This window comes from Ailuropoda melanoleuca, chromosome 10 (genome assembly GCF_002007445.2).
Source record: "Ailuropoda melanoleuca isolate Jingjing chromosome 10, ASM200744v2, whole genome shotgun sequence".
Classification (NCBI taxonomy): domain Eukaryota; kingdom Metazoa; phylum Chordata; class Mammalia; order Carnivora; family Ursidae; genus Ailuropoda; species Ailuropoda melanoleuca.
The window spans coordinates 7,580,072-7,602,363 of record NC_048227.1 but is presented as its reverse complement, the minus strand read 5'-3'; the positions used below and the strand labels follow the sequence as shown (position 1 = coordinate 7,602,363).

At 55.7% G+C, this 22,292-nt stretch overlaps 1 long non-coding RNA gene across 1 annotated transcript in view; it reads left to right on the top strand.

The window, feature by feature from the left end:
* Positions 1-20,675, top strand: part of LOC117804131 — a 49,603-nt gene extending 28,928 nt beyond the window's left edge. Inside the window, exons 4-5 of the long non-coding RNA XR_004628372.1 lie at positions 17,738-17,925; positions 18,617-20,675. This is a non-coding gene — a long non-coding RNA (uncharacterized LOC117804131). The remainder of the gene's footprint in view (positions 1-17,737; positions 17,926-18,616) is intronic.
* Positions 20,676-22,292: the final 1,617 nt, after the last annotated feature.

The following is a 22,292-nucleotide window of genomic DNA, read 5'->3' as shown; positions in this document are numbered from 1 at the left end:
GTGTGCCATTAGGATCGAGGGTCCCAGCCCTGGAAATGTTGTGGCCCAACAGAAGGTGTCCGAAGGGGTGTTCCACCATCTCGATGAATCCCGGAAGGCTTCCTGAAGGAGGTGGGGTATGCAGAGCCATCTAGGAATCCCTACTTCCCCATCTAACCCTTGTCTGTGGCTGGAAGGAAGCCATTTTGAAAGGGAGGAGAGGGACCCTCTCCAGGTCCCCACTGAGCACCAGAGCCTTGGTCCCCTATCGTCGTGTCAGCTGACAGGCCCTGAGGTCAGAAACTGGCTGCCGCAGGCTTATTTGAGCTCAGTGAGGTGGCCTCTCCCCAAATCAGAGAGAATCCTCCTCCTTAGCAGAAAGTAGCCAGCAGAGAAGGCAGGAGCCAGTGCCAAGCTGATCCCAGGGAGCTGGGACATCGGGCATGCGCGGTTGTGCGGGCTTGGGCACCGAGGAGGTCCCTTCTCGATCTAGAGCTGCCCCCAGGGCTCTGGCCACAGGTCCTCTTGCCCTGCAGCTGTGTCCCTTGACCCCCAGCCCCAGCCACAGGGTTGTGGGCTTTCTTGCTCACACATGCCTCCTTGCCTAGAACCCTTCGGTGGCTCCCCGCTGCCTACAGCCATCCTTCCCCAAAAGGAGGGGGGGCAGAGGCCTGTGGGTCGAGGACTTCGTATCTAGGGATAAACAGACCACCAGACAAATACCTGATACACATCAAATTTTACTTACTTGGCAAGTTATTTATTCCTAGAAAAGCAAGTCGCCTTCCCATCCATGTCCCAGCATCCCAACCCCCTGCTCCCTAGAGAAGCCTCTAGTTTCTTGTGGGCCCTTCCAGTATGTCTTTACGTAAATGCATAACGGGGTACGTGTTTGCATACCTATGTCCTATCTCATCCGTGTGCCTAATAATATACACACACGGGAGACCTGCATATAGAGACCTGCCTTCTCCTTCTTCCTCCACCGCCTCCTCACGGGACAGCTACACACTATCCCACTGCGTGGCCCACGGCGCTCTGATTCCCAACTCCTGTCACACAGACGCTTGGTTGCCACCGGAGTTTTGCTATTACGCACAGCTGAGGCGAATGCTCATGCGCGTCTGTCCTTTCTCACGTGTTCCACGTGTCTGGAAATTCCCAGCAGTGGGATTGTCGGGTTACTGGGGTCCATGCCTCTGTAACCGTGATAAGAACGCCTAAATCGTCTTTCATCAGGGTTGTATCAATTTTGCATTCCCATCAGCGACGTAGGAGAGTGTCTGTTTCCCAACACGACAGCCTTATCGAGCGGCTGTGTTGTCAGACTTTTGGATTTTTGCCTATCTGATTGGTAAGAAATGGTATCCTTGTTATAGCATTACTTCGTATTGCTCTCTGTAGGAATGAGGTGGACTATCTTTTCCTGGGTGGAGGGGCTGCTTGTATTTCTTTTCCTATTATTATTGATGTAATTCATCATATTTTCTGGCTTTTCCATTTCAAGTCGTTGCTGGAAGAGTTTCCGCATGCCGCAGTTATAGAGGGAGTCATTCTGATTGTCTTAGGGTTTCAATTTCTTTTTTTTTTTTTTAGATTTTATTTATTTGAGAGTGAGAGAGAAAGTGTACGAGTGGGGGGAGGGGCAGAGGGAGAGGGAGAAGCAGGCTTCCACTGAGCAGGGAGCCCAATGGGGGACTCCATCCCAGGACCCTGGGATCATGACCTGAGCTAAAGTCAGACGTTTAACCCACTGAGCCACCCAGGCGGCCCTTAGGGTTTTAATTTCTACTTCTAAATCATGGATCCCTTTGGAGGTTGTCCTGGTGGTGTTCTGGTGAGGCATAGATCAGCTCAATCGGTCTCCCGGTTGTGCCAACTCCATTTATTGAAACTTCCATCTCTACCTTCCCGAAACCAGCTTTATCCTACACCAGCTTCCAGTATTTGAGGGGTGATTTCTAGGCTTTCTTTCCATCTCCTTGACCATCTACTCGTGAATGTGGTCAGTAATTTGAAAATTACTGTTTTTCTTTTGAAATGAAGGCCATATTCTGTGGAGCAGAATGCAAAATTTGCATATATTTTCAAGATAAAACTTGAAAGTTTAAAATGATTCTGAGCTTGCCCCCAACCCTCTTCCTTCTGCAACGGACCCGCTTTCTGCTGCACGCAGCTGACCCGGCTCACGGTGTCAGCCATCCTCTGCCATTAGGAGAACTGCAGTCTAAGTGCCGCTAATAGCTATNGGGACTCCCAAAGGCTGTGCTCTGAGAAACATTTCTCCATGAGATGGCTCCCCTGCTGCCCCCCCCCCCCCCCCCCCCCCCCGGGGCAGAGGTAACAACTTACTCAGCATAACGTGCACCTGAGTGCCCTCCTCTCACAGCTCCCATTAGCGCTATAATCACCTGTTTACTCGTCTCAGGCTTGAGTCCTCCTGGTCATGAATCAGTCAACATGTTCCTTACTCATTTATAGGGCAATAATCTGGCTGCAGCCCGAGTGCCACGTGCAAAGTGTTTGATTCTTGCAAAGTGTCAGTCAGTCCGTGGGCATTTTCTAATTCCTTCTAGGAGCTCAGGGCTGGATTTCTCTGCTCCTCCCATTGCCCCCACCCCTCGGGCTTCCTCCCGCCTCCCACAGACCCCATTCAGACCTCCCGGCCGGGCCTCCTCATCCTTGAGAGAGGGCTCTGCAGAGTGGCTGAGGGCCCAGATCCCCACTCGTCCCGGACCCTTGTCCAGGAGAGCTGAAGGGCCACCATCATTCCTTCCTGGACTCCTCGCTACTGCTCCCCAGGCCCACCTAGGCTCCCATGGGCCCAGCTGGCACGTCCCCACCCCCACTTCTAGGCCCCCCAGCACTTTCACATACTGGCGTGAAGTGCTGAGCAGGTGGGGGGGGGGTCTCATCTTGTTGGAGAAGAAGCCTCTTCCGTCATCTTACAGGGGAGGAAGCCGAGGGGGGCTGGGGAGGGACAGGGGACTAGAACCAAGGCCTCCTGCTTTTCAGGCCGGGCAACCTATGGAGAGGTTTTGGCAGGGGCCCCGCCACAGGGCCTCCTCAGGTAACCCCAGTTCGCCAGCCAGTGGCCTGGGTCCTGGTGGAGTGTGACCGAGGGCTCAGAGCAGGGCCAGGGCTGGCCCCACAGCAGGACCGGAGACCAGTGGGAGCCGGTTCTGAGCAGAGGCCCTGAGGCTGGGGTCAGGAGAAGGTGGCAAGGATGGGGCACAGAATCCCAGTGCAGGGGACAGAGACCTGCTCTTCCAGACCCATCCTCCACCGCCTCCCCGTGTGGCCCAATCCGCATCTGAAAGACAGGACAGTAATCCGGGCCTGGGCTTCTTCCAGCTTCAAAGGCTGGTGTGCTGAGTAGACAGTGGCCATGAGACATGAGTGTCTGGGAAGCAGGAAACTGGCTCTGGTATGTGGTGGGGCTCCATTGCTGGGTGACTGATGACTGCAGGTCCCCGTGGGGACCCCAAGAGTCCCCAGAAGAATGGCTGAGTGAGGAGGCCAGGGAAAAGGATGGCTGATTCTCTTTCACTCCGCAGTCGGAGCTGTAAGCAGATGGACTGAGCTTGTGAGGTAGTGAGTTCCCCGTCACTGGTAGGGTGAAAGCAAGAGCCAGAGGATTCCCTGGCTGGGAGGCTCTAAAAAGAGGCAAGCCTTTGCTGCCATTCTGTCCTTTCCAGCCTGGAAAGTCTCTGGCAGTTATCTTGAAGACTTATTTCCTTTCTAACATGGTGTGTCAACTACATCTCAATAAAAAAATAATAAATTTTTACAAAATGATAAAAATAATCACGAAAAAAAAGAAACCACACACACACACACACACACACACACACACACACACACACGAACAGACTTCAGCTCTTTAAAAAAAAGAGAAAAAGGCTCCTTTCCTTTACCCCAGGCTTCAGAGCTCCCCACCTCCAGGCACACAGGGCCTCCTCCGTTCCTGCTGGTGCAGAGCTGGGGTGGGGCAGTGGAGCTAGGGGCTGGGAACCTTGTACTCGCCTGACATCTGACACCTGACTGGGGGACCCCTGGCTCAGGGTGGCCTGTGATGGCAAGGACTCCACTTAGTTACCCAGGGCAGGGTCACTGGCTCTTTCTTGGCTGGGCCCCTAACCTCTCCCCCAGGCGAGGGTCCTGTGGGGCGGCAGTCTCTGGAGTCCAAGCAGACACTGGGCTGCAAAGGAGGTCCCATTGTAATTTAACTCTGATCATGTGGCTCAGAGAAGGAGGACCAGAGAGTGGGTCCTTAACTGATGCCCTTATTCCCCCTGCACCATCTAAGGGGAGGCTGGCCCCATCGACCTCGACTTCCGGGCGGCTATAACCCAAGAACATTCTCTCTCCCCACACTCGGCTCTCTCCTCCTTCTGTTTCCCAGACCCCTCTCTTTCAATCCGGCAACCCAGCCCTCTGCAGAGGGTAGAGAGCTGTCGTCCCATCCCTCCCGGTCTGCAGGCATTGGCGTGGGGGAGTCTGCCTCCGCAACCCCGCCAGCAGGGAGATGATGGGGGCTTCCAGTTCCAATTCTGTCCCCTCTCCAACACCAGGATGTCATCCACCCAAAAGAGAAACACATCTTGCATCTCAAGGAGCATCTCAGTTTCGCAGAGCGTAGCCCGGCAGAAGGAGAGGCTATTCTCTACTGTGTGACCTTGACTGTGACCCTTGCAAAAGAGTTCACACCTCCATCTAGCCGGGACCGCCAGTGTCTGCCTTGCCACTCAGCCCCGCTGCTCCATGGGTTGTGCTACTCGCTTACCAAGGTCCTTAGCCAGAATGGGGAAGGGGACCCCCTGCCCCTGGCCCGAGTCTGTGACAGGCGGTGAATGAAACACAGCCATCAGCAGCCAGGCCTTTGGGGCTTTTTCACAAGCTTTGTGACCTTCGGCAAGTTACTCAGCCTCTCTGAGTCCCAGCCCACGTGCCACCTCCCTCCCCAGGCCGTTGGAACATGAGACGAGGGAGTGGGTCAGTCACATGGGAGTGCTCAGTAAGCCGGGCTCTGTTGCCAGCCTCCAACCCTCAGCCCGCTCCCCTGCACTCCGGCCCCAGGACACGGTTCCCTTCCCCCCCATGCCCCCCACCCCCACCCCATTAGAGCCAAATCATAAAACCTCCAGGGGAGGGAGGCTCGTGACATCTTTAGTGGCGACATTTGGGTGAAAAATTCATGACCATCAGTTACTCAAGGAAGAGGGGAAAAATGAGCCATTTCCATGGCTCAGGAACGTGGCTCTCCCCGGCTGTGAGTCCACAAATCTATTTTATGTGACGAGATCTATAGTCTAATAGAAGGAGCTTATCACAGACTTAAGAAAAAGTGCACAATAACGCGCCGTCCTTTCCCCACCTCTTGGCCCGCGAGGCGCCCTCCCGGAGGACGAGGGCAGCGGCTGTCTGGGAGCCACGGAGAGTGCACCAGCCCGTGGAGCCCTGTGGGGGGGGTGGCTGGGTGGCCCCGGGATGGGGGGACACCGGTGACCCCCTCGCCCTGCCTTTGTGCTGCCCCTCGGGGGTCCGCTCCCCCATCCTCATCACCACGGTGGAAACCTGCCACCCTGTTGTGTCAAAGGGTCTTGGCCAGGCCCAGGAGTCCCGCGGCCAGGCCCAGGAGTCCCGCGGTGCCCAGGAGTCCCGCGGTGATGACGAGCCATTCTGTTCGTCTGTCTCCTACTGCCTCTCATCCTGGGGAGAGACAGCCAGGCTGAGGGAGGAGTCAGGGGCAGGCAGGTGGGGTCTCAATCCTCTCCCAGATCCAGGTGCCTCAATTCCAGATCCCAGGGTCCCATGGGCCTGGGGCAGCTTTGGGAGGAAAGAGCTTGGTGCCCGCCGGGATGGCAGCTCCTGCTTCAGGAGCCGCGGTGTGGGGCCTGGGAGGCTGATGCTCTGTCTACAGGAAGGCCCGGGGCTCCCTGAGCAGGTGAGGGAGTTCCGTCATTGGGCAGGGCTAGTGATGCTGGGGCCTGACCTGGGGGCACGCATCTGCTGCTGGGTGTAGCCCCGGGGGACAGATCCCAGCCCTGGAGGCACACGGCAGCCCCTCCTCCAGGACCCGCAGTGTCGGCCCCACCCCCCTGGCCCCACCCGCCAAACTCTAAGACCCACCTCCCCCCATGGGTGAGCCGGACTGGGTATCCTGGTGGATGGCTGCCGATGGCCAGACTGGCTTGGTCCGAGCCTTGCCCCCTGCGGGGCACGTGGAGAACTGGAGGGCAGGCCTGCCCCGCAGGAGTGGCCCGGAGCTTCCTGGGAGTAAAGTCACCTGGGCCTTCAGACGCACACCTTTGGGTGGAGGATGCGGCTCAGTGCTGGAGGGTGGGGGTGGGGAGGGCATTTTCATTTTATATTTGGTTCTTCGGTTAGTTGTATCAACCTCGTCTGGGAAGGAATTTCACGAGGTATACAGTGATGCAGGCAATAGGATGAAAAACAAAAGGAAAATGAACCCAAAGGGGAAGTGACAGGGTCCCCCCTGCAGGGGAAGGAAGCATGTTGCAGGTCTGGTTGGGTTCTCGGGGCCATAACCTCTGACCTCCATTCCCTCATCTCTAAAATGGGGTTAATACGGACCCTTAGGTTGTTGCAAGGATCGAATAAGAAACCTGGAAAGCAGGCAACATAGTGATCGATTAGGAACACTCAACACAAGACCAACGATCAGTCAATAAATAACCAATAATGTTGTTCTGGTGATTACATGGCCTGAGAGCCACTTGCTGGGCCTGACGGTCGGACTCCTAAGGTCCTAGCAGGCCAAGCAAAGAGGGAAACTGGATCAGCCATCACATCCACGGGGCCCCAGGGACCCAAGCAGCTGCAGGAAGACAGACGTTCTCTGTAGGGACTGAGGCCTGGGAGTGAGGCCTTCTGCGAATCCCCATAGGCTGGCACCAGGATGGGTGGAGGGCAGTGTTCTGGACACTTTCCCATCACAGGGGCACACTGGCAGCCCCCTGCCTGGGGCAGCCCAGGAGAAGGCATGCTGGAAGGGCCCAGACCCCTGGATCTGATCCACAGTCCCCCAGGCTGGCACCACGTGAAAGCCGGGGCAGCGAGGGCCCACCCTGTTTGTGGGCAAGTGGGCTGGGCCTGTTGCTTGGCCATGCCCAGAAGCCCAGCCTGGGAGTGCCCAAGGCTCAGGCGAGGGCCGCGGGGAAGGGTGGTAGAGCCTCAGAACTGCTTCCTGAGGGCCCTGGGGCACCAGAACACGAAGGGTGAGCCTTTCTTTTTCCTTTCTCGAGGCAGGCCTGGCCCAGTGCGGCCACTGGCTTCCCCACAGCCACCCTGGCTTGAGCCCTGCACAGTGCAACCTTCATTGAGAGGGTTAGCTTCCCACGCAAGCTGGCTGCCACTCTTCCCAGGCCCTCTGCCACACTCCTACAGGACCCTCTCTAGCCTTCCCTGGCCTTTGATTGGCCCTCTCACTCCAAGACACACCAAACTCCAGCTCCCATGTTCCTCCCATGATTTCTCCAACTCTCACCTGCCCCTGGGCTTTGCACCTGCTGTGCTTGTTGGCGAAATGCATTTCACCTGCATTCCCTCCTGTTGGCTAACTCTCCAGGTATCAGCTCAGAGGTTACTTCTTCCAGGAAGTCTTCCCTGATCCCCAGATTGAGTCAGGCCCCTTCCATGTGCCCCAAAGCTCTCCTCCTGCTCTCATAAGTGTTCATATGGCTCCAGGCTAGAACTCCCAGTAGCCTTTCCAGTACCCATGTCACATTCCGTGAGGGCAGCAGCTTTGTCTCTTGAGGCCACACCGTGTCCCTGGTGCCCAGCACAGGGTCTGGCACGTAGGTGTTGTTGAATGACTGAGTGATGTATTGTCGGTTGTGTGGTCACGGGATGGGCCTCCTCGGTCTAGGCTGTCCCAGGTGCAGGCAGGGACAGTGGGGTTTTCTGCAGGCCCCAGCGTTCCAGGGACTGCTTCGGCAGAGGCTATAACCAGAAGCTTCATCCCCACAGCGACCTGGAGCAGTAGAGGGAAGAGGGCTCCCATCAAGTGGGAAATGAGAAGATTCTTCTGTCCGGGTGCTCCAGGAAGCCAGAGTATCCACAGAGGGAATAGGGAGAAGCAAATGAGGTTGGAGCCCAGGAAGCAGTGTTTTGGGATTGTTACTATAACCTCCGGTTTTTGTTTCTTGTATTTTTTTACACTCCCCAGGTTGGAGTGACCTCTAAACCTGGGTTCCCAGATGCAGGGAGAAGCAGGCATGAGTGGAAACCACAGCTCCTGGAGCTGGGAGATCCAGGGAGGGCCCAGGGAGAGGGGCAGCTGGCAGGACGTGTCCTGGGGTTCTGCATGTGACGTCACTGGTGAAGCCGGTTTGGCTGCTGGAGGCTGATGGAAAGCCACTGATCTGGTTCAGGGCAGGCGGTTACTGGCTTGCCCCCTGAGGCCGCCCTGCCAGATGCTTGCCCAGGGTGTACGCGGGACCAGTTAGCCTTCGCCAAGTGCACGGTGACTGAGCCACCACGAGGCTCCGACGGCAAGTCAGCCCCGGCGCCTGCGCCCACCCCGGGAGGCACCTGTGGCCCAGCCATGGCCATCCCAGGGCCTCTGCAGTCAGACCCCACAAAGGGGGCGGCAGGGCGGGTGGGACACGGAGAGTGTCTGAGCGTGTGGACTCAGCGGGCTTTGGCTACAGTTCTCATTTAGTAAATATTGCTAAACGAAAGAGGAAAGCCGCCGACTGGCTGGCTGGCTGGCCGGCTGGCTGTTCTTAAAAGGGAGTTTTATTACTGCTCAGTATGGGCACCAATTCAGACTTCTGCGTGGGGCTAAGGAGGGGGTCAGTCTCTGGCAACAAAGGGCAGGCCCTGATCAGGGGATTGCTTTCCGTGCGTCTGAACGCACACAGTAAACGTGTTTGAAGGGGATCACCTTCCTTAAGTAGGTTAAGCATCTCCGTTGCAATCCTGAGTATAGCTTTAGCAAGGTCTTTTTAATTTTTTCTAGAGTGTTCGAAGGCCGGCTTTAGCTGAGCCCATGTCCAAATTAGGCCAGCTCCATGCTGGCGCTGCCTGAATTCGTGAGGGGCCCTGCCTTCCGGCCTCACTGATGGATCAGGTCTGCCACCGGTGGGGACGGTGTGAACGGATTCTCTCCGGCTTGGTGCTTCTCCCTACATGGAACCTCGGAAACCAGCCCCTCCCATCATTGATGGTCCCCATGGGGCCCAGGGGTGACTCTGTTAAAATATTGTCTCCTAGGACCAGATATGCTTGAGACACATGTCAGGAAGGACGGACAGGGGGTGGGGGGGTCAGCACGGTTTTTGGTGCTCGTCTAAGGCAAAGAAGAAATCAAGCACGTGGAAGAACAGAGGTCGTGGCCTTCCTCTGCGTGGTCCAGGGGCACCAGTGGGGGTGGGGCAGGTCTGCTGCTGGGAGGTCCCAGCTTGCTTCCTGCCCTGGCCTGTCCCGAGCCCTGTCCCCCAGCCTGTGAAGCTAAATGATGAACAGCTGGCTCTAAAAAGAGATACATGGAGACAGAGAGAGAAAGAAGGGAAGAAAGGAAGGAAGGAAAAAGCAGTGGTGTTTGCTGCTTGCCATGGTGGAAATTCTCCCTTCGAGGCCGAGATGAACACACTCCCTGTAGAGTGGTACGAGCCGCCCCCGCTCATGGACCTCGGAGCTCATCTCCGTATTGACGAAGCCCAAAGAAGAGCCCAAAGCTACGCAGGGGCAGGGGCAGAGCAGAGCCAGAGCCCAGACTTCTGGTCCTTCAGCTCCATGAGGTCACTTTCCAGAATGTCCACGGTGCCCAGTGACTCGGCCCGAGACCCTGAGAGAGAGAGAGGATGGATGCCGGAGGGCTTCTGGGGTTCCAGGGGGCTGCCCGGCTGGCCTGGCCTGAGCCAGCCCAGCATACCCCCAGGTGATCGGGGGCATTAGTCCTGGGGACTGGAGGCAGAGCTTGCTTGACTGCACAAGCCAGGTGATGACGGATGCCATGTGGTGGGTGACAAGGCTCAGGGCCCAGCAAGGGACATCTCTGGCTGTGAGTCACTCCCTCCCAGGTGCATTCGACATCACCGTGTCTGAACCCTTGAGCGAGCATGTGTGTGTTTTAAATCCGTAGTCCTTTTCATCCTCCCTTTCTCCTTACATATGTTTTCTCTCATTACGTGTATCTGCGGACCTTGCTTTGGGTCTCGTCGCTGCTCCAGTTTGCTGTGTGACCGTGTTGGTCGCCTGGCCCCCCTGCGGCCTGATCTTATCATCTCCACCACCTTAGCTCAGCCCGCTGGGACAGACACACAGACCAAAGGGCTTAAACAGCAGACAATCTTCTCACGGTTCTGGAAGCAGATTTGGTTCCTTGTGAGAGGCACTTCCGGCTTGTACGTGGCTACCTCCTGGCTATGTCTTCCCGTGGGGGAGAACGTGCTCTGGTCTCTCTTCTTCTAAGGACACTGATGCCATCGCGGGGTCCCCACCCTCATGCCCTCTGCTGTACCTAATTACTTCTCAGGCCCCTCCAAATGCCATCACACTGGGGATGCTGGAGGGACACATTCAGGCCCTGACATCCCCTAACTGCCCTTCTAAAGGCTTCTCTGTAAACTGGGTTTGGCATGAGGTGCGGGTTTCCCCGTGGAACAGTGGTGTGGTGGCGTGGTCCCTGACAGCTTGCTGAGTCCACGTGTGTCTGAGCCACCGCAAGTGAGGTGCTAAGCTAAGAACATCCTGCCAAGGAGGGTCCACTGAAGCCTCCACTTAAGGAGGAATCATGGAAGGCTTCCTGCAGGAGGTGATGCCAGGGCGGGCCCTCAGGGTGAGGCTGGAAAGACATCTTTCCTGGCAGGATGATTAGCCCCAGCAAAGGCTGGCCTCAGAGAGACAGAGGCGGAGCACAGAGTCAGGGAGTCTGAGAGTGGCCTAGTCACCCATGCCTCGGGCGCTAGTATCAGGCAAGGAAAGAGGGGCTCATCAGAGACAGCGAGGGTCCGGGGCTCCCTGGAGTATGGAAACCCTCGCTGTCAGTGACCCCCTGTGTGACCTCGGGCTCTCTGACCCCCAGCTGCCTTGTTGTCTGTGAATCACACAGAATTGTTGGGAGAATACAGGGAAAAAGCCCCTTGCCTGGTTCCTGGCACGGAGTGGGGTCCATATGTGCTGTTTGTGCCCCGTCTCTTCCTCACAGGGATTGAATTAACAAGGGCTGGGGTTGGGCGGATTGTGCCAAGGAAGGGAACACAGTCTTTCTGTTCCAGGGGTGCAGCGTGGGGGGCCAGCAGCCGTCCATTAGATGTGCTGAGGCTGTGCTACGGTGAGGATGCCCAGAGGTGAGGTGATCCCAGGGAAACATGAAGGGGAAACTGAGGCACCGTTGCTCATCGAGCACAGTCTGTGCCAGGAGTTGTTTACTCGGACCTCATCTGCTCTGTGGACAGGGATCAAGCCCATTTTACAGATAAAGAAACAGAGGCTCAGAGAGAGGAAGCCCCAACCCAGACTCTTGGCTCTTCTCCCTCAACAGGCTTCCTCTCTACCCACCTCTGCGCTGTGCCCCAGGAGCAGGGTCGTCTTGTGGTGTCTGCGCCAGGGGAGGGCCAAAGGAGCCGCCCAGGGGCCAAGAGGCGCCAGAGGTGGGGGTGGCGGAGGGGGCCCAGGGGTTGTGCCCTGAGCCCCAGCCCGAGCCTGGGGCTGGAAGGGAGCATGAGCCCGGGTCTGGGGAGCATGGGGACCCAGGTGGGAGCAGCCGCGTGGGAGGGGTCGGCTGGGCACCTGGGCTCTCCAGCCCCTACCCTCACCCAGCAACAGCCCGTCCATCGCGATTGTCGTTAGCGCAGCGCCACCTAGCGGCTCTCTGGGGAAGCGGCGGCGCGACCTCGTCCCTGCCCGCGGGGCTGGGTCCCAAGTTCCTGGAGTTCCTTTGGCCTCTGCGTCCCCAGGGGAGAGAATGGAGGAGTCGCCCCCAAACTCGCGCAGAGGACCAGGCGGTGCCACTGACACTTAAGGGGCGGAAGGGGTGGAGGCAGAGGCTGAAGGGAAGCAGACTTTGACCTTGACGATGGTCCCTGTTGTCTGCCCCCAGCTCAGCCCCAGCCTCCTGGCGCAAGGAGGAAGGGGGAAAAGGCAGAAGCCTGGAATGGCAGGCAGGAAGAAACATAGGAGATGTCCGTGGTCCAAGGGCCTAGGATTGAGCGGGAACCCATTACTCCCGGAACTCAGTGGGAGGCAGGGTCATGCACACCTGCTTTATGAGGTTGGGGCATTAGTGTGGTGCTGGTGCTTGTGCGTCTGTGTGAGTGTGTATCCGTGTGAGCGCCTATGTGAATGAGCCTGCCCTCCATGCCCTGCACCCCTTCCTGGGGCGGCTCGAGCCCTCCTATGTCCCCGGCAAACTGCTCCTAGGTGGGGCCCCTTCTGTCCCCACCGCAGCCCTGCCCACAGTCCCACTGTCAGCACAACTCGGGTTGTGGCTGCTGAGGGGAATCGCTCCTTAAAGCTGGACACGGAGGCTGCCCAGCTTCAGAGCCTCAGTCCGAGAGCCCTGTGTAAGGATGTTCAGGTGAAAAATCTGAGGACGTCCGGCCGCCGTTTGGTGTGTGCTTTAAAAAGCCAGGCGCACGCACACGAGGGTGTTTCTTCTGCTGTGTCCAGGGCCTGGAAAAGTCCAGAACCTGACACTGCAGATCCCAAAAGAGGACTGGAGACCCGTGCTCCGTGAGCACTCCACTCTGGGAGTCTCTGTTTGCTGGAGAGGAAGGGACACGACAGCATGTGAAACAGTAGTGGCAGAGGAAATCAGAGGATGGTGACCACAAAAGTGACCAGCACTGTTTGTCCTTTCATACATGATGCCCTTCCCAGGAGTGATCAGGCCACAGATGTCCACACGGAGGGGGAGGGGGTTCCACTGGCTGAGGGCCATTAGCTCAGCCCCCAGTGTGTGTATCGCCTTACAGAGGCAGGGACGGAACCTCTGCGAGGTTACCAAACCTCCTTGACCAAGGTCCCCTGCTTCTAAGTGACAGAGGGAGGATTCGAGCTGGCTTGACTGACGCCGGCGCTGTTTAGATGCCTAAAATCAGGAGGGCCAACCAATCTTGATGGCATGGTGGGGCCCGGTGTGCCTCAGTGGCCCAAGCTGGCGCCTGCTGCCCAGGACCCCGGCCACTGCTCCCCAACTGTGGTGTCACGCATGCACAACAGTTCTGTGCTTGGGCCTTCGACTCTGGGTCTTGGCAGGAGTCTGGGAGTGGGATCTTGCCCCTCTGAGCACCCGCCGTGACGTGTCAGCCCACAGGGAGAGACTTTCTTGGAGCTTATCCGGGGACAGGCATCTCTGTCCTTCGCTCTGATAACAACTCCCAGTTTCCCCCAGAGAGGCAAGAGGCCCTCCTGGAAACCAGCAAATGTTTTTTCCACACGTCCTGCTTCCCAGCGATTCCCTCTCCTAACTTCCTCCTCCTTCTGCACCCCAAGTGCTGGGACTGGCTCCTAGGGTCCTCTGTGTCTTCCTCTAAGAGATTGGCTAGCTCCTCCCTCAGGGCCCCAGGGAGACCCACAGTGTGGGCCTAACAGAGGCCACGCAGAGTCCTGAACTGGGGGGGAGGGGGAGGTCTTTGCCTCTACTTTCTTATTTGGGAGGAGGGCGTTGGCTCCAGAAAGCTCTGACCACCAGTCCCTTCATGGTGGGGCTTAGCCTGTGGGACCACGGCTCCGCTCCGGGGCTTATTGCTCTTCCTGGCTGCCCCTGGGCTCTGGCAGCCTCTCACACCTCCATGCTCTTTCTCAGCTTCCTCCCCTGAGAAATGGTATGGGTTTAGCAAGAGGACCAAGTGCTGGGTGCTGGGCGTTCCTTCCACCAGCTCTACGCTGGCTCTCCATCAGATCCCCTTGGACCCTGTTCTTGCTGCTCCCAGCCCTTTGCCAAGTGATTTCCCTGCTGGGGCCTCTCATTAACCAGATTTGAAAAACTGAGACTGGTGTGTTAGTGTCAAAAGACAGGTCGGGGGGGCGCCTGGGTGGCACAGCGGTTAAGCGTCTGCCTTCGGCTCAGGGCGTGATCCCGGCATTATGGGATCGAGCCCCACATTGGGCTCCTCTGCTATGAGCCTGCTTCTTCCTCTCCCACTCCCCCCTGCTTGTGTTCCCTCTCTCGCTGGCTGTCTCTATCTCTGTCAAATAAATAAATAAAATCTTTAAAAAAAAAAAAAGACAGGTAGGGAAACTGAGGCTTAGGGAAGAAATTGATCAACCCGAGGTCACATAGAAGTTGATGGGTGAGTTGGGCCAGAACCCAGAACCCTGGGCCATGTTCCCTTACTGGGGATGACTGGGTGAGGGGTCCTAGGAAGTATCTTTCATCCTTGTCCCAATCAACCCCTCCAAATAGTTTTAGTTTTCTCAAGTGTGAGCATATATATTTTTAAAAACAGCATAGAAGTTTACTTTTCACACACAAGCCCTCCAGGGCTTATCTGGACGCTCTCCATAGTGTCATAGGAACGGTGTCCTTGGGGTGCCTGGGTGGCTCAGTCGTTAAGCGTCTGTCTTCGGTTCAGGGTGTGATCCTGAAGTCCTGGGATCGAGCCCTGCATCGGGCTCCCTGCTCTGCTGGGAGCCTGCTTCTTCCTCTCCCACTCCCCCTGCTTGTGTTCCCTCTCTCACTGGCTGTCCCTTTCTCTGTCAAACAAATAAATAAAATCTCAAAAAAAAAAAAAAAAAAGGGAACGGTGTCCTTTCATCCCACTGTACTGCCATGCCCAAAGGTGACTTCCATCTTTGAGTCCAAAAAGGCTGCCGCAGCCCCTGCCATCATTTCTACACCCCAGCCAGTAGCAAGGAGGAAAGAAGAAGGGGGAAAGCTTAAGTCTCTCTTTCTTCTTCTTTTTTCCAATTTAAAAAAATTGTGTTAAGCTACACATAACGTAAAATTTACCATCTTGGAAAAAATTGGGGCTCAGAGAAGGTGTCTTGCTCAAAGTCACACAGCGTATAGGTGGGTCTTTTGACTGTAAGGGGACTTCTGCCTGAGCTGAGTGGTCATGTGAGGAGTATCAGACGTAGAGTGGGGTCCCAAGGTGCCCCCAAGGAGATAAAGACGCCCATCTGGGGCCTCCACCCATGGGATGCTGGGCTGGGAACTTCCACCCTGAGCTCACACGGCTCATATGAGCACCCCACCTCCCCTCTCTCTGCTCCCCAGAAGCTTTAAGATGCTGGGGAAAAGAGGAATGACTTAGTAATGAGGTACTCTAATTGGATTTTCCCCAGGACTGGTTTGCAGAGCTTACTATGACTGAGTGATTTACCAAGCAGCCCAGGACAGGTGCTGTTGTGCCGTCCCAAGCGTGCACGTGTGTGTATGTGCGTGTGTGTGTGCTCATCTGTGCCTGGTGTGAGCTCAGATGCTCGTGATTCTGTGTGCACATGCGTGTGCGCACACACGCGTGGGTCCCGCACGTTCAGAAGCACCACCAGCGGCTCCGGACCGAGCAGGCACCGCGCCGGCCCGGCCTCTCCGAGGAGGGACCCTGGGGCCCGCAGCAGCGAGCGGGGAGGGCGGCCGCCAGCTGGGCTCAGCGAGTTGTGTCTGGGCTGGTGTGTTGTAACTGGCAGCCTGGCATATGAGTCACTGGCCAAATTAACTCAAGTTTCCTTTGGGGAAAAATGTAATCAGTTATTGCGCGCCGTTCCATTTTAGCAAATTAACTCGTCCAGTTTTTTATTTCTATTTTTTTAATGTGGGGGTGATGGGGGGTGGGTACAGAGGGTGGCGGAGGCCAGAGCCGGAGCCGAGCAGCTGCTCTGACAAGGCTCCGGGAGCTGCTGAACACAGACTTCGAGGGAAGTGGGGTCCCGGCTAAAGCAGGGGGTGCAGGGGCCACTGGTCCTGGAGGCTGGCGTGGCCTCAGGTCCTGCTGTGACCTGGGGGTGGAAATGCATATTTGAGGAAGAACTTCGCTACCCCCTGAGCATGTTTCCCTGACACTTTTTTCTATCCCCACCAACTGGAAGATGTAACGGCCCCACCAGGAGCAAGTGGGGGAGGATTCCTGAGGCCTGAGCAGGCCTCCTGGGGTAGATTGTCCCAGTGCCAGAAGACACGAGCCTGGAAGGTTCCACCAGGCCTTCCTGTGTGTGAATGACCACACTGCAGTCACGGGCACGGTGGGGTCCGGCCTGCAGTCCCGGGGCTTTTGTGTTCGTACTCACATCTACCTCTGAGCAGGACTGGCAGACCCCCTGACCCAGAGGAGGGGTCTTGACCCTCTCGAAGTGACATGGTGACACCAGACCCTGCTCCCTTCACCTCTCAGCCGGGCCATGTGCTCCTAGCTCTTCAAATATTGGGGGATATGAATGGCATTTGATCTTTAAGAGCCTGGGACTCACAGGGGACACCCCGGGGCGCTTCCAGGCTCTGGGCGAGGTTTGGAGGAGGGAGGTCCTAAGTCAACCGGGCTGAGAGTCAGGGAGATTGATTTATTACGGGGAACCGGCGGGGGAGGACCAGGAAACTCTGGACATTAGAATTCCAAGGGTGAGGGGCGCCTGGATGGCTCAGTCAGGGAAGCGTCTGCCTTTGGCTCGGGTTATGATCCCAGGGTCCTGGGATTGAGTCCCGGTCGGGCTCCCTGCTCGGCGGGGAGCCTGCTTCTCCCTTTCCCTCTGCTGCTCCCCTCCCTGCTTGTGCTCTCTTACTCTCGCTCTCTCTCAAATAAATAAATAAAATCTTAAAAAAAAATTCCAAGGGTGAGTGCTCCTTGAGCAGTTTGTATGCAGCATTTCAGTGGGTCCTTCCAGTGAGCTTACTACGTGGATACGACTTTTATGCCCATTGTAAAGCTGAACAGACTGAGGCTTACAGGTCAGCGAGGCTGCCCCAAGGCCCTGTGCAGGCCACCTGTGATGGCACAAGGCCATGCGTTGTCACTTTGTGGCTTCGTGGGTGAGTCCACCTTCCTAATGCAGCTGTGAGCCCTGGGGCTGGGACTTTGGGATCCTTTTATCCCCTGACACAGGCCCGGCAGCTGCAAAGTGGCCCGTAGAGACCTGGATCTTCTCTGGCGGGGTGCTGGAAGCCAACAGCTGAAGTGTGGTGCGGGGTAGCTGGTGTGGGCGTTCACCGCCCCCGGAGATGGCCTCACAGCCCTCACTGTCCCTAGAGGGCTCCCAGCACTGCTGTTTGGGTGGCCTGGGCTTCCGGCCAGTGGAGTGCTGGGCTCCCTCTGTGCCCAACAGGTGCCTGACTTAATGAGTGGGCAGACTGAGGGAGGGGAAGGAGCAGGGGTCCCTTCTGCAAGCTCTGGCTCCAGGCTCCATTCAAGCAGTGTTGGGTGTGTCTGGAAAGTCTGGCGGCTGCTGTCACCAGGTTGTGACAGTGGGGCAGGAACTGAAGTGCTCACCATGGGGCCAGTCTGACCTTTAGGTGAGTGTTTGTCACCAAGCCATTCATGGGTGGCATCCGATGGTCAGAGTGTGCAGAATGACCTTGTCCACGAGCTCCCTGGGGGTGTCTTGGACATGTGTGTGTGTGTGGGGACACTTGTCAGTGGTCACAGTGCTGGGAGGGAGGACTGGCACCTCGCGGGGGCCTCTAAGGTCCCATGGGCCCCACGGCCCCGCTCTGGGAACAATGGTTCCTGCATCCCACGCACACTCCCAATGTCCTGCCAGATGTTCCTGTGGGTGAAAAACGTGTTTAAAATGGTCTGAGCCTGGAACTGGACTATGTTTTACATATTAAGACACATTTTTTTTTCTTGCATAGTCTTACAAAATGGAATCTCCGAGGCATGCGGCTACAGCAAACATTGAGGAGAGATTGTCTTTTGTTCCGTCTCGGGGTCTTACCAAGTGCGTCCGCTGCTCCAGACATGTCTTCCCCAGACGCAAGGCTGTTCATGGTATTTGAGTGTCTGTTTCAGCGTCACGGCGCTTGGAAATGTCACATTCGTGGTGAGCAGATGGCAGGTGCCCCAATCCCCAATTCCACTCCTTCACTTCGACCACATGCCGGAGCATTTAATACAAAATGTGGTTTTATTATATATCACTTTCCTTTTACTTCTCCTTGATCTCACAGGTGAAGGCATTACTATATTGATTTTTTAAATGATATCTGCGAATAGGTCGTATTGTCAGTTCACGTCATTTCTGGAGAGAGAGGAAGGTGCCAGCCACCAAGCATCTGTTAAAGGACAGAAATGCTGGGTCCTCCATTTCATGGATGGGGAAACTGAGTCCAGGAAGGCCCCGAGCCAGACAGAACTGGAATGCAGGTCTCCCGATTCTGGGTCCAGGGCTCTTTCTGTTTCCTCAACGGCCCGTGGCCGCCCTCCTCCTCGGCCTATTTTCTCATGACAAACCCTGCTCCCTATTCTAAATGGGAAATGAAAGATCTTGTAAAAAGGTGTTGACTTTTGTTTGTCATGTCATGGAAACTTCCTGAAGAGCCAGTGAGGCCCCGGGCTGTGTGGACCCAGCAGTCTGCCGGTGTCCGGGGCCTCTCCTGGCCGTGCCCTCCGCTCATTCCAGCCACAATCCCTCTGTGCCGGGCTGGAGCCGGAGGTGGTGGGGGGTTGGGGGTGGTGGGACCAGATGACCTCCCGTGACCTCATCTGGCCAACACTATTTTCTCCCTTTCTAGATTGTTTTTCCAATCACCAAGTGAATCTGAGTGGGACTCTCTCTATTCTTCTGACGACTACCTTTCAGCTCAAGTTATGGTTTTATAAATAATATATATGGCAAGTCAGTGCTGGGGAAAGGACGTTCATTCTGCTCTGAAATATTTATGGCCTGGAGTGTCTGCTTACTTTTCTTTGGAGTCATTTTTTCAGCACGGCGTGCCAGAAAGCACGACAGCCCAGGACATCTTCAGAGGCAGCCGCGCGGATGGCCCTTCCAGCCAGGCTGCGGGGCCTATCCATCCTGCGGCCGACAGGGGAAGTGTCAGCTCGGCCCGGAGAGCGCTCCCGAGCCCAGACCTCCTAAATTATCTCAGGGAAGGCTCTGCTCCAGTGACAAGAATCAGCACCACTGCCTTCGAAACAGACGTTGCTTTCCAGCGTGCGGTTTGAATTATCACAGACACTACATCAGGCTTATGCTCGGATACACTCTTGAAGCCTTGGGCCTCTCCTCGGAGGTGTGCGTTTTCACCCTTATGTTCCACGTGGGAAAACAGAGGCTCGGCAAGGTTAAGGAATTTCTCAAGGTCAATGCCACCATCAAGTAGGAGCCTGGATTTTCACCCAGCCGGGCTGACTCCTTATCGCCATCTTTTCTCCTCATACCAAGCTGCTGCCCTGCCTGGCCCATCGCTCAGCTGCAGCTGGGGGCCAGCGAATGGATTGTAGATCACTTTCAGCGGCTGCGTGCGCCTGTCTGCAGTGATTTGAAATGCTAGGGGCCTTGGATCTGGGAATAACAATCTGCACTGAACAGCCGGGCTTGAATCCCAATCCTAAGGCCTGGATGCATTCCTACACGTGCTGAAGTGGGGCAGATGCTTCTAGAAAGGCCCATAGACTCATCATGTCTGACTTCCCATGTTACAGGTGGGAGATGAAGAGCCTGGCAGGGATATGGATTTGCCCAAGGCCACAGAGACCATTGGAGCCCATTGGTCACAACGGTGGCTCTTGGAGTCCAGTCATCTGGTCAACCTTGTCTCCCTCCCATTACCCTTCCTCTTCCAAAGCTCGATCAGCATCGCTCAGTAGATGAATATAGAGCTATGTACTCCCTGGGGCTGGCTGAAAATCCACGAATGAGTCAAATGATTTTGAGACTGTGCTTGGGTAGAAAACCTTGCCGGGCATTGCTAAACTAGTTGGACTATGGAGTGAGCTGTAGTTAATTCATTAGAAATAATCAGTGATCAAACTGAGTAGTGAGACCGGGAAGATCTCACACTGTTTCTCCACCTGGAAGGACAATTGCCTATAGGAAAAAGATGCTTATATTCCTGCTAGTTGGTGACTCTAGGCACCCCAAGGGCAGGGCTGGCACGCTGTCATAACTGGGGCAGGTAACAGAGCATAGTTATAAAATCAATCGGGGACAACATTTCTGAAAAAGTCCGGCTCAGCCCTGAGCCAGAGGGAACTGTTGGGCTGTTCTGCCTTTGGCCTGGTTCTCCCATGCTGCCCCTGCTGTAGGAAACCCCCTGTGGTAGATAGTCTTCGAAGATGACCCCCACAGTGAGTCCCCCTCCTGGTGTTTACGCCTTCCTACTGCCCTCTCCCCTGAATATGGGCTGGCCCTGTATGCGTCAATAGAATGTACTGGACACGACCGAGTGACTTCCACGGCCACATGAGAAGATCCCACTCTGAGATGAGTCCTCCACATCAGCTAAGAAGCCACCACCAAGAGCATGTGCAGATATGGTAGAAAGCCAGGGCCTGTAGAAGGAGGGTCTCCCTGCCCTTCCCTCTGGACAGCCGGCCCTCACCTGGAGTTATGCTTAGACCTCACCTCTGCCCTTGGTTTCTGGCCATCTCCTAAAACGTGTGGCCAGGAGGCCCCAGAGTATCCCTGGGGGCCCCACAATGGGAAGGAGCAGGGCTATGCAAACAGCTAACTGTTTGGTACAAGATGAGCACAAAAATTAAGCATGTCTAGACACCGGGATCGAAATTTGACATTGCCATGACAGCCAAGCTTTGATCCACGCACTTGTCTCTTCAAATAGGAAATAGACAATGTAGAATACAATTGTCAACTTGTGTGGTGTGTCACATTTGACCTGAGCAGTATTCTGGTCATGTGCAGAGGGACCACATATTGTCCATGATGGACATCTAGTTTGAGAAGCAGAGTTTGAACCTGCGCCATGGCTTCGTGTATCCCCTTTGGGAGGAGACAACCCTGGGGGAAATACATGCCATTGGTTGGTTCAGTGGGGGCTGGTTCTCAGGCCCCATTCTCACTCCACTGACACCTCAGCTGGGTGTATTTGTGCAGTGCACAGAGTGTACAACTGTCCATGGTAAGCAGGAGTGGAGGCTTGCCCCTGTACTGAAGACTTGAGCAGCCTGACCTGTTCTTTTTTGAAGCTAGACCTTTGGAGGCTCGGGGCTTGTCTCACAAGAGAAACTTGACTTCCTGTCTCTCAAGGAAAAGAGCTGAAGGATCCAAGGGCTTTGCATATCTTTTGGTAAGACAAGCTGGTGACATTAGACTCTGGGATCAATGACAAGATTTTCACTTAAATGCATAAGCCCTCAAGTAGCAAATTCACTTGGGCCAGGGTTTTTTGAAACATCTGAGGAAGAGTCAGAAAGCTGGACCCCAGATAATAACACTTCCAGAGGCCAGAAGCTGGCTGGCTTTGCCTGGCTGGGAGGTAGCCCGCTAGCAAGTTGCCCCCGGGGGTAGTTTGGGGGGAAATGCCAGGTCTGGAGTGGGTCATTCCAGCATGGCTCAGAGTCTGCCAGAATTAATTAAATCCTGGCACACAACTCAGGCCAGCCCACCTCCCAAGGGGATACCCTAAGTAGCCAGGGTGCAAGTCTTGGGCTTGAGGGAATACTTCCTGGAGGGACTCCCTCACTGTCAGGTGTGGGGGCTTCAGGGAGGACCTGCCCCTCGCTCCTTTAAGGCTTTTGATCCCTCTGATGAGGGTTACATTTTCACATTTGTTTTTTATTTAAATCAATTAGCCTAAAAACACACACTCACCAGGATCATTGGTGAAACATCTATTGATGATAGCTACGAGTTCGGGGCTCTTATTACTCAAAGCCATCACCACTCAGCAAGGAGGGCAGAAGAACGCCCCTTCCACCCCCAACACCCCCACAAAGACGTCTACTCTCGGATCCCTGGATCGGGTGAATAGGTCACCTGATGTGGCAAGGGAGAACTGAGGTTGCCGATGAAATTAAAGTCACCGATCAGCTGATGTTAAGATAAGAATCATCCAGCATTACCCAGGTGGACCCAGTGTCATCACAGGGCCCTTTAAGGCAGAAGAGGAGGTCGGGGTTAGCGATCTGAAGATGTTACCCAGCTGGCTTTGGAGGTGGAGGAGGGCCACGGCCAAGGGAGGCGGAAGTCAGAGAAGGAGGAAGAGGTAAGAGGGCGAGATTCACCTCTAGAGAGTCCAGAGGGGGACGCGGCCGTGCTGACCCCTTGAATTCAGTGCAGGGAGATGCACGTCGTATGTCTGGCTCCAGAACGGTAAGATAATCAATACGTGCTGTTTGAAGCGTCTACATTTGTGGTAACTCGTTAGAGCAGCTGTAGAAAACTAATCCGATGGGGCGCACAGAGACTTGGCGACTTGCCCAAGACGGCACAGTATTAAGGGCTGT